Here is a 9,989-nt window from a genome sequence, read left to right as displayed (position 1 = left end):
GGGTTTGTGGCCTTTTTCAGCAATAAGTTGGGCCATCATGTCCTTCAATTGGAGAAGTGTCTCCTGTTGCGCCTGGAGCATGACCTGGTGTTCGTTCACTCTCTTGGCTATGTCCTCAGGATTTCCCGCCATGTAAGCAGATACTTCTTGTGGTCCGACCGAGCTCGAAGATTGAGATTCGGCTATTGCCGAATGCTCATCACTTGTTGTAATTCCTCTGGCCAACTTTTGATAGTCAACCGGGCGAATAGCTCCTGTCCGGGTCCGAGTATGCTTATATACTCCTTCGAACTGATCACAAATTTCCCTAACAGTTGGGGAATTACTTCTTTGTGACTCGTCAGAATCGGAACGTGAGGCTTTTCCTCTACCGATCATGTTGATGGTGACCTCGGGATATTCGATTTCAGAGGTCTTCTTTTTGTGACGACGCTGTCGTTTAGCAGGTCTAGCGACATTCGTCAATCTATTGAACACCGACTGCCTAGGCGCCGGTGAGCAACAACTGCATTCAGAGAGGACAGCAGATATGAGCCGCTCACACTGGCATGAATGAGCTACTTGCTGTGTTGGCCTTCCTCTTGACAGCAATTCACGCAAGTCGGAGACCTGGGGAAGATTTTGTGAAGGTGGGGATGGAACCCCCTGCCCTTGGATGGGTTGGGCATGAATCTTAAATCCATGCTGTCCCTTTTGAACCTGACGGACCGTGTCATGCTCTTGATAAGAAACACGAGAGTCGCGTTTAGGTTTATAAACACGAGGCCGAGGCCTGTGTTTGATTGATGGACTAGATCCTTGTGGATCTTGTCCTGGTTGAACGCACATTTGTGGTGTGCGTTTTGATGTTGAAACAGACCCCTGCGGGTCTTGTTTTGGTTGAACGCACACTTGAGGCGTGCGTTTTGAAACAGACCCATGAGGGTCGTTCTTTGTTTGAACGCACTCTTGTGATGTGCGTTTGGTTGTTGAAACAGACCCCTGAGGGTCGTTCTTTGCTGGAACGCACACTTGTGATGTGCGTTTGGTTGATAACCCAGACCCCTGAGAGTCGGGTTTTGATTGAACGCACACTTGTGGCGTGCGTTTGTTTGATGACCCAGACCCCTGAGGGTCGGGTTTTGATTGAACGCACACTTGTGGTGTGCGTTTAGTTATTTGAACAGACCCTTGAGGGTCTTGTTTTGACTGAACGCACGGTTGTGGCGTGCGTTTGAATGATTGAACGTGCCTTTGGAGGTCACGTTTTGGGACGCACTTTTGAGGTGTGCGTCTATGTTGAACAACGCGCCACTGAGGGTCGCGTTTGAGTTGAATAACCCGAGGCTCATAGTCGGGTTCATTGCCACGAAGTGTGCGTTCTGGAGCGGAAACGCACAGTTCGGGCACAGGCTCAGAAACGCAGTCTTTGCGTTGGGCAGTAGCTTGGCTGTTCCGCAAGTATGCTCGCCGTAAGGATCTTCTCCTTCGTCGAGCAGCATTTTTCTTAGCCTGTTTCAAGGCCTTGGCCGCGGCATCGTCGGCGTTGGTTGGGCTTTCCTCCGACATAGGTCTTTTTTGACCTATTATTTGCCGTAGTGATACGGGGGAGGAATCTTCAACTCGCAGAGCGAGTTTAAGGTCTTGGCCAAAGGAGAGGGCTTTCTTTGGCATCTCAGCAGTAGTGTTGACCTCCGTAGAGGTCCTGTGGGTATCACGCCTAGCTTTTGGGCTAAGGGACCCAGAGGAGAGAACCTCCTCATACTTGGCTTGGTCGAACTCTATGACGAGAGTTTCGACGGTGGTTCCAGTAAGGTGGACGTCGGATTGCGCCACCACTTCCTCATCAGAGAAGCTAGTCCCCAGCAGAGTCGCCATCTTTTGTTTGGTTTGATGTGATTAACTTGCGTTGCAAGCTAATTAAGAACTCTTAACGAGTTTAAGAACTCAGAATGAGTTAAAACTCTGTAACAGAGTTGTTGGAACCGAAAATTCGGTTAATTGCCAAGTGGATGATACCTTTGATGAAAGGATCCTTCGGGATTTGATTAACTGATCGTTGATCAGTTCCTTGATCTCCCGAAGATCTCTTCCTTCCGATTACTCAACTGCCGAGATTTGTTGACCTTGGGTGGTTTTGATACCAGCTCCCCTCAACTCTTTGCGGTTTTGATCTCAGAAACCGATTGATCAACCTATCAACCCGCCAACCCCTTACTCAGTTGAGTAAGTTGGTTATTTATAGGGTGATGTGGAGTGCAACCAACCCCTATTTCCGCTCCTTTGTGGGCGAGAATCCCTCAGAACGTGGGATAACGGTTTTGAGGCCGTTCGACTTGCGTTTGAACAAGTCAAAACGCCTCAGTTGGCGTTATGGGCTTTAACTCTGCGTCCAAGGCTTGAGATGCAGAGTTAAATCTCTGTTAGAGATTTGAGACGCACAGGCCGTGTGCGTTGAAGCTCAACTCTGCGTCCAGAGTTTGGGACACGTAGTTGAACCTATTGAAGAACGCACGTTATGTGTGCGTTTGGTGCTTGAACTCTGCGTTGCAGAGTTAGACATTCGCTGGAGAACGCACAAGTTGTGTGCGTTTCGAATTTGAGAAACGCAGAATTAAACTTCTACGTTTGATAGAGGTTGTTGACTTGTAACATCGTCTGCCATGACATTGCAAAGGCCATTGTTTATTGGTCTTTGCCTGTTATAAGATATGAGAGTCGTCAGATTGTAACTCTCACCAACGATCGTGAAGGCCACTGAATAGGGTTTTCATCAGCTGTCGGAAGCGTCGTCAAATTGTAACTCTTCTCGATCTGTGTGAAAAGTCTCCTATTGCCCCTTCCGACTGTCGACCCGAAAGCTATTTGATTGTAGCTTTCGTTGTGAGAGCTTGACGGGAATCAACATCCATAGTGTTTTGAAGATGGATATTTGCCCACAGCTCTCTACCAAGCGACTCACCAACTAAGTCCAACCTTTTATTTCTGAAATCATTACACTGCTCATCAGCATCTCTAATAGTTGCTAATATAATATTAGTCATGCTGTTGTCGCAGCCATCAAGATCAATCATCTCAGAGATGAGGCCGTGTTTATAGCGGTTGCAGAGTTGCGGATGCAGTGATTAGAAAGTCGTCTGATTGTAACTTCCATTATCAGGGCTTGATAGGGATTAGCTATCCATTGTGATTTTTAGACAGCCTACATTCACGAGTATCAACAGTTTGACGCCCACCGTAGGGCCCACTTTCTTCTCTGAGAAGAAATGCCTAATTCTAAGTCGGGGCCTGATATTGTTCATTCTTGAAGAGCACCGGAATTACACCGTTCAAGCTAAATAAAGCCTGGAATCGCATCATTCAAGCTAAGGAGGATTACCCTATGGCTATGAGGAGTCGATGTGGGTGTAGCCCTTGGAGGCTCCAGCAGCTTTCTGGGGAGTATTTGCCAAGTAGAACCCCGAAAGCCCTCCTAAGAAAAGACACACCACTATGGTGCTTGTCTGGCTTGAGAATGAAGCGCATGCTTCTAATCGCCGCCACAGATGAAAAACCCCACTGCCTAAACAACCAAGAGGCATGGGGTTGGATCGCAAACAGAACCCCCAGGGGTAATGATCAGATCTAGTATCGCTCAAGCTCCTGTCAGTAATGGCTCCCCCGAACAAGGAGCAGCGATCAAGTCTGTGGCAGGTTATTCAGACCATCTCCACCTTCAAAGGAGAGTCCTTCCTCACCAAGGATGATATTGCGGGGAAAACTCAAGGGCTCGCCATCTGGTCTTCTCAGGAAGATTAACAGCTCTAGCCCCCAGTCGTTGCTCAGAACCGCCAGAGTCGAAGTAAAACCTGGTGGTCGAAGCATGTGACTGGTACTCTTCCTGCAAGAAGACTCCTCCATTTATAGGATGGTCCGACCGTCGCTATCCCTGAAAACCTCAAGAGGAAAAATATGATCCCATTAAATTCTAGGGAACAAATAGTCGGCATGTGGGGTTCTCTCCAACAAGAAGCCCCCATCACAAAAGTTGCATGGGCCCCCTCCGTCGAGCAACATCTTCCAAAAAGCTCAAACAACAGAGTATCAGGCCTAACAGAGCAACTGACGGTGGACAAGCAAGATCTGTTGAAAATCACCATGTCCACCGTCGACCTGTAAGGATCTCAGTAAAGCCTCCAAGCAGGTCCTTGGCTGATGAGATGTCAAATATGCCAGCAACTCAACAACGCCTAAAAAGCCAAATGGCTCACCATCAAGAGAAAGAGCAAACCCCGATTCTGGGCATTCCTCAGTTTGACAATAAGGGCAGCCAACAAAGCAACGGTTCGCTCTCATCAAGGCAGGAAGGTTCACAGGTGGAAAAAAATAGCCAGGGAAGCTCCGTCTCGGTGACTGTGTCCCCGACCAGAAGCCGTCTCCAAGATGCATACGGACAAGAAACATGGAGTTGGCATCACCCGACGGGATGAATATGAATGAATTGTACTCTATCATGTATAAATTCCAATAATCAATGAAAATGTCAAAAATAAAAAGAAAGACATCAAAGACCTAGACAACTGGGCCCTCGGCTAAGTCGATAAAAGTTCTTGGTACCTTCTCAGGGTAAAACCAAGACATGATTCTTTTTTTTTTGTTGATTCTCATAGACGGCTCTTGGCCCTGGGGGAAATGAAAGACCTTGGCACCTAATATGGATAAAACCAAGGCAAAATGACCCCTCGGTCGGTTACAAGACATCGGCGCTGCCTCAGGATAGGCCCAATGCTCGACTACTTCTCAGTCAATAGTTTTGACGCCATCTCAGGATAGGCCCAAGGCAAAACGACTCCTCAGTTGGTACAAAGACCTTGGTACCTAATATGGATAAAACCAAGGCAAAACGATCCCTTGGTCGGTTATAAGACCTCGGCACCGCCTCAGGATAGGCCCAACGCTCGACGACTTCTTAGTCAATAGTTTTGGCGCCACCTCAGGATAGGCCCAATGCCCGACGACTTCTCAGTCAACAGTTGACTTCTTAGTCAATAGTTTTGGCGCCACCTCAGGATAGGCCCAATGCTCGACGACTTCTCAGTCAACAGTTTTGATGCCACCTCAGGATAGGCCCAAGGTAAAATGACTCCTCAGTCGGTACAAAGATCTTGGTACCTAATCTAGATAAAACTAAGGCAAAACAACCCCTCAGTCGGTTACAAGACCTCAACGTCGCCTCAGGATAGGCCCAACGCTCGACGACTTCTCAGTCAACAGTTTTGGCGCCACCTCAGGATAGGCCTAAGGTAAAACAACTCCTCAGTCGGTACAAAAAAACCTTGGTACCTAATCTAGATAAAACCAAGGTAAAACGACTTCTCAGTCGGAATAAAGCCCTTGGAACCTCCTCAGGGTAAAACCAAGGCAAAACGACTTCTCAGTCGGAATAAAGCCCTTGGTACCTCCTCAGGGTAAAACCAAGGCAAAACGACTTCTTAATTAGTCGGAATAAAGCTCTTGGTACCTTCTCAGGGTAAAACCAAGACAAAATGACTTCTCAGTCGGGAAAAAGCCCTTGGTACCTAATCTGGGTAAAACCAAGGCAAAACGACTTCTCAGTCAGAATAAAGCCCTTGGTACCTCCTTAGGGTAAAACCAAGACAAAACGACTTCTCAGTTGGAATAAAGCCATTGGTACCTCCTCAGGGTAAAACCAAAGCAAAACGATTTCTCAGTTGGAATAAAGCCCTTGGTACCTCCTCAGGATAAAACCAAGGGAAAATGACTTCTCAATCGATACAAAGTCCTTGGTACCTCCTCAGGGTAAAATCCAAGGCAAAACGACTTCTCAGTCAGGAAAAAGCCCTTGGTACCTCCTCAGGATAAAATTAAGGCAAAACGACTTCTCAGTCGGTAAAAAGCCCTTGGCTCTTCCTAAAGAATAAAGTCCAAGGCAAAACGACTTCTCAGTCGGGAAAAAGCCCTTGGTACCTCATCAGGGTAAAACCAAGGCAAAACGACTTCTCAGTCAGTAAAAAACCCTTTGCTCTTCCTAACGAATAAAGTCCAAGGCAAAACGACTTCTCAGTCGGGAAAAAGCCCTTGGTACCTCCTCAGGGTAAAACCAAGGCAAAACGACTTCTCAATCGGTAAAAATCCCTTGGCTCTTCCTAAAGAATAAAGTCCAAGGAAAAACGACTTCTCAGTTGGGAAAAAGCCCTTGGTACCTCCTCAGGGTAAAACCAAGGCAAAACAACTTCTTAATCGGTAAAAAGCCCTTGGCTCTTCCTAAAGAATAAAGTCCAAGGCAAAATAACTTCTCAGTCGGAAAAAAGCCCTTGGTACCTCCTCAGGGTAAAACCAAGGCAAAACGACTTCTCAGTCGGTAAAAAACCCTTGGCTCTTCCTAAAGAATAAAGTCCAAGGCAAAATGACTTCTCAATCGGGCAAAAGCCCTTGGCACCTCATCTGGATAAAACCAAGGCAAAACGACTTCTCAGTCGGTAAAAAGCCTTTGGCTCTTCCTAAGGAATAAGCCCAAGGCAAAACAACTTCTCAGTTGACACAAAGTCCTCGGCTCTCCCTGAAAGATAGACCCAAGGCGCAATGACTTTGTGGTCGGTTCTAAAACCGTTGATCACCGCATCAAAAGTAGCCTAAGGTACAAAGACTCCTCAAGTTAGCGCTACACCTATGGTACCCTACCTAGGTGAACCCAAGATAAGGCCCCGAGGGACTAACATTGTTCTGGGAAAAAGCAGAGTTCAACATGTTCAAATCATTTTAACAACTATCAAACGCGAAAGATCGGAGAAATCACTCTCATTCAAAAAGAAATTTTATACATATCTTTTTTTACAAAAAAGGGGCCCAACAGGGCTTACAAAAAAAGAAGAAACGACATCTATTCCTAAGGCTCAGGATCGTCACCCTCAAAATCCTTTTTCATCTTCTTCAAAAGCCTTCGGGAGGAACTCGGCTCCTCTAAGTCGGCACCTCTTCTACAGACCTCCATTGATGGAGGAAGGACTGTCACTTCGGAGCCGGAGGAGGACGAGGAGGACTCTCCCATCTCTAGGAATTCTTCTCTGACCAAAGCTCTGGACTCCTGAAGACCAAGAAGACCCTGAAGCTTCTCGAGATCTTTAGCCTTAGGGTCACTTAGAGCCCTTAGCTCCAGAACATTCTCCTGAACCTCGGGCCAACCCGAGTAGGACAATATATTATCAGTGCCGAACACCCAGACGAAGAACCTCTTCCATTCTTTGTCCAACTCTAGGAGGTCGGCATCCAAGTGGAAATCACCTCGATAGCAGAGGAAATAGTAGGGGTCCCCCTCAGTGGACCCCACGCTAACCATGTGCCCTAACAAGCTATTGTTGGGCACCACCTCTGCCTTGGAGCAGACGTCTATAAACGCCATTAAAGTGCAGATGGCGTGCTGGTGGAATTAGCAAGGGGAAACCCCCAGAGCTGTAAAAACTTCCCTTACAAAGGGATGCAGTGGCAGGCGTAGACCACACTGTAGGTGCGCCAGGTAGAGAGGCACCCAGTCCTCACTATGCATGTGCACCAGAGTCGAGCTGTCCAGCACCCTATGGTCATCATTGTACGAGAAATGTCATATTCATCATGCAACCAGTTCGCCTCGTCCAACGTTGTCCTCGACCTAGACAAATAAAAGACCCTGAGCTTCCTGTCGCGGTCACTCCGAGGAAAGGCCATGATAAAATCTCTTGAGAAGAAATGAAAGAACCAACAAAGAAAAAATGTTCTTGAGATGGAGTACTCTTCCAACAGCGTCAGCAGCTATCTAAGGCCCCCGAGGAAGCAGGCGAGAGAACTCAAGAGGCTCAATCCTTGGAGCAACCAATGCAGATACGCTTCAGGAATTTAAAACGGAACACTGGAGATACGGACCGCCGCTCACACCAATTAATAAGCAAAGCGAAGGGCCGCCCGCTCTAACCCCTGATGCCTCGTTTCCTAAGAAGAAGCGGTTCCCAAAACAGAAGGTTGACAGTTAGCGAGTCTTGCGCCATGTCTCCAAGCCACGGTCGGCTGGCTAAAGAGTCTCGAACACCCTGAGTAAATTCATTTCACTCGGGCTCAACCAAAGTCGGCTCCAAATGAAAGGGGCCAACTGTTATGGTAACAGTCAAAAGATTGACTATAAGGGCCCAAAAAGCCATGATCCTGACCGGCTCAAGAAACTCAGAAGCCCGGACCGAAGTCAAGTCTACTGATCAGTCAAGCGGGCGAGCCCTCTCTCAACCAAGAGTCGTTATAACCGACTCGAAGCGCGGGACCAGTCGGTCCTCCGTAATTAAGACGACTCCCCGAGCGGACGTCTCGATGGCGCTCTCATCCCAAAACTCACTCGGTTGTCGGTCGAAAAATTATAGTAATGACTCACGGATTATCCCGCCTCGACTAAAGGGATAAGATCCGACCAGGACCACTTCAAATGTCACTCGAAGCTACAACATTGACCAGTCCCGTCAAGATATACGCTCTGACAAGGATCTCCTGCACAAGCCGCCTATTCCACTCACAAGTTATTTCCCAGAGAATTATCATGATACTTCTCTGTACAACGAATGACTTCTCCTCCAATTCCCAGCCACCACCTGGAGAGAGAAGGACGGCCATGAAGCCGACCTATCCTACACCCTGCCTACTTTGACAAACCCAGAGTACTAAGAAGACTTCTCTTCCCTGACACTGAGTGACTTCCCTCCCAGTCGCCTGCCGACACCTGGAGGAAGAAAGATGACTCAGCAGTCTGCCTATTCATCTTTCAAACCGTCTCTTGTGCATAGTCAACAAAAACTGAGGGTCAAACTCCCAGAGGCAAGGGGGCTATAAAAGGAGGTAAGGAAGGTAAGGGCGGGGGATCTTTGGCTACTTCTTCTTGCACCTTCGCTTTACTCCCCTTTGGTATTTTAATAATTCCAAGAGAAAAAACCCCGACAAGGACCTTAATGGCTCAGGGGCCTCTCAACAAACCCTCCCTAAGTTCATCAACTGACTTGACCGTCGAAGGTACCACAGGAAAAACTAGTCCCGTATTCCTGCGATTCTTACATGTGCAGGCTATCAGTCCACCCCACGCGTTCAGAATTGAGCATAAAATCGGAGGAGAAGCCGACCCCAACATTCATCCTCTCCTTCTTCCCCACCGTCGTCAGGATTGAAGCTGCACCCGACTGCGGGAAACCCTCATTGACTGTTTGTTCACGAGCATCAACAGTTCTTTAAATACTAAAGAAATTAAATATTAATACTAATCTAAGGCAAATTGGTAATGAAAAATGCAGGTATTTAGTTCAGATCTTTGTAAAAAATGATAGGGATAAAGCAAATGTAACATTATCAATATATTAGAAACTCTTATATGCACATTAGAAGAATTCATTATAGAGAAAAAAGTGGTAGCTCTTAATCTTATTTAAGTAATAAATTAGGAACACAAATAATTATATATATATATATATATATAGTAATGAAAAATGCAGGTATTTAGTTCAGATCTTTGTAAAAAATGATAGGGATAAAGCAAATGTAACATTATCAATATATTAGAAACTCTTATATGCACATTAGAAGAATTCATTATAGAGAAAAAAGTGGTAGCTCTTAATCTTATTTAAGTAATAAATTAGGAACACAAATAATTATATATATGAAATTAAAATTTATTCTCATTGAAATAGGAAAAAAAATCAAAGTCTGTATTTCAAAAAGTTTGTGTTAAACATTAGAAATACATTCAACTTCTTAGTGAAGTTAAATGAGAAGATAAAAGAATAACAAGCCTAGGAAAGATAACAATGCACAGAATACAACTCCAGCCTGATGTCACAATCGATGTAGATGATAAAGACGTTATTCTAGAATTTCCCAGGAAAAAGATAAAGGCAAAGAATGATTGATCTTAGCTCAATAAAAAAAATAAAATATAGGGAATAAAAAACAATATTTTCTGAATATTTTATAGAATAGTTTAATTATTTTGAGTGAAATTAGGAATC

This window comes from Asparagus officinalis, chromosome 4 (assembly GCF_001876935.1).
Source record: "Asparagus officinalis chromosome 4, Aspof.V1, whole genome shotgun sequence".
NCBI lineage: Eukaryota > Viridiplantae > Streptophyta > Magnoliopsida > Asparagales > Asparagaceae > Asparagus > Asparagus officinalis.
This window is presented reverse-complemented; position numbering follows the sequence as displayed.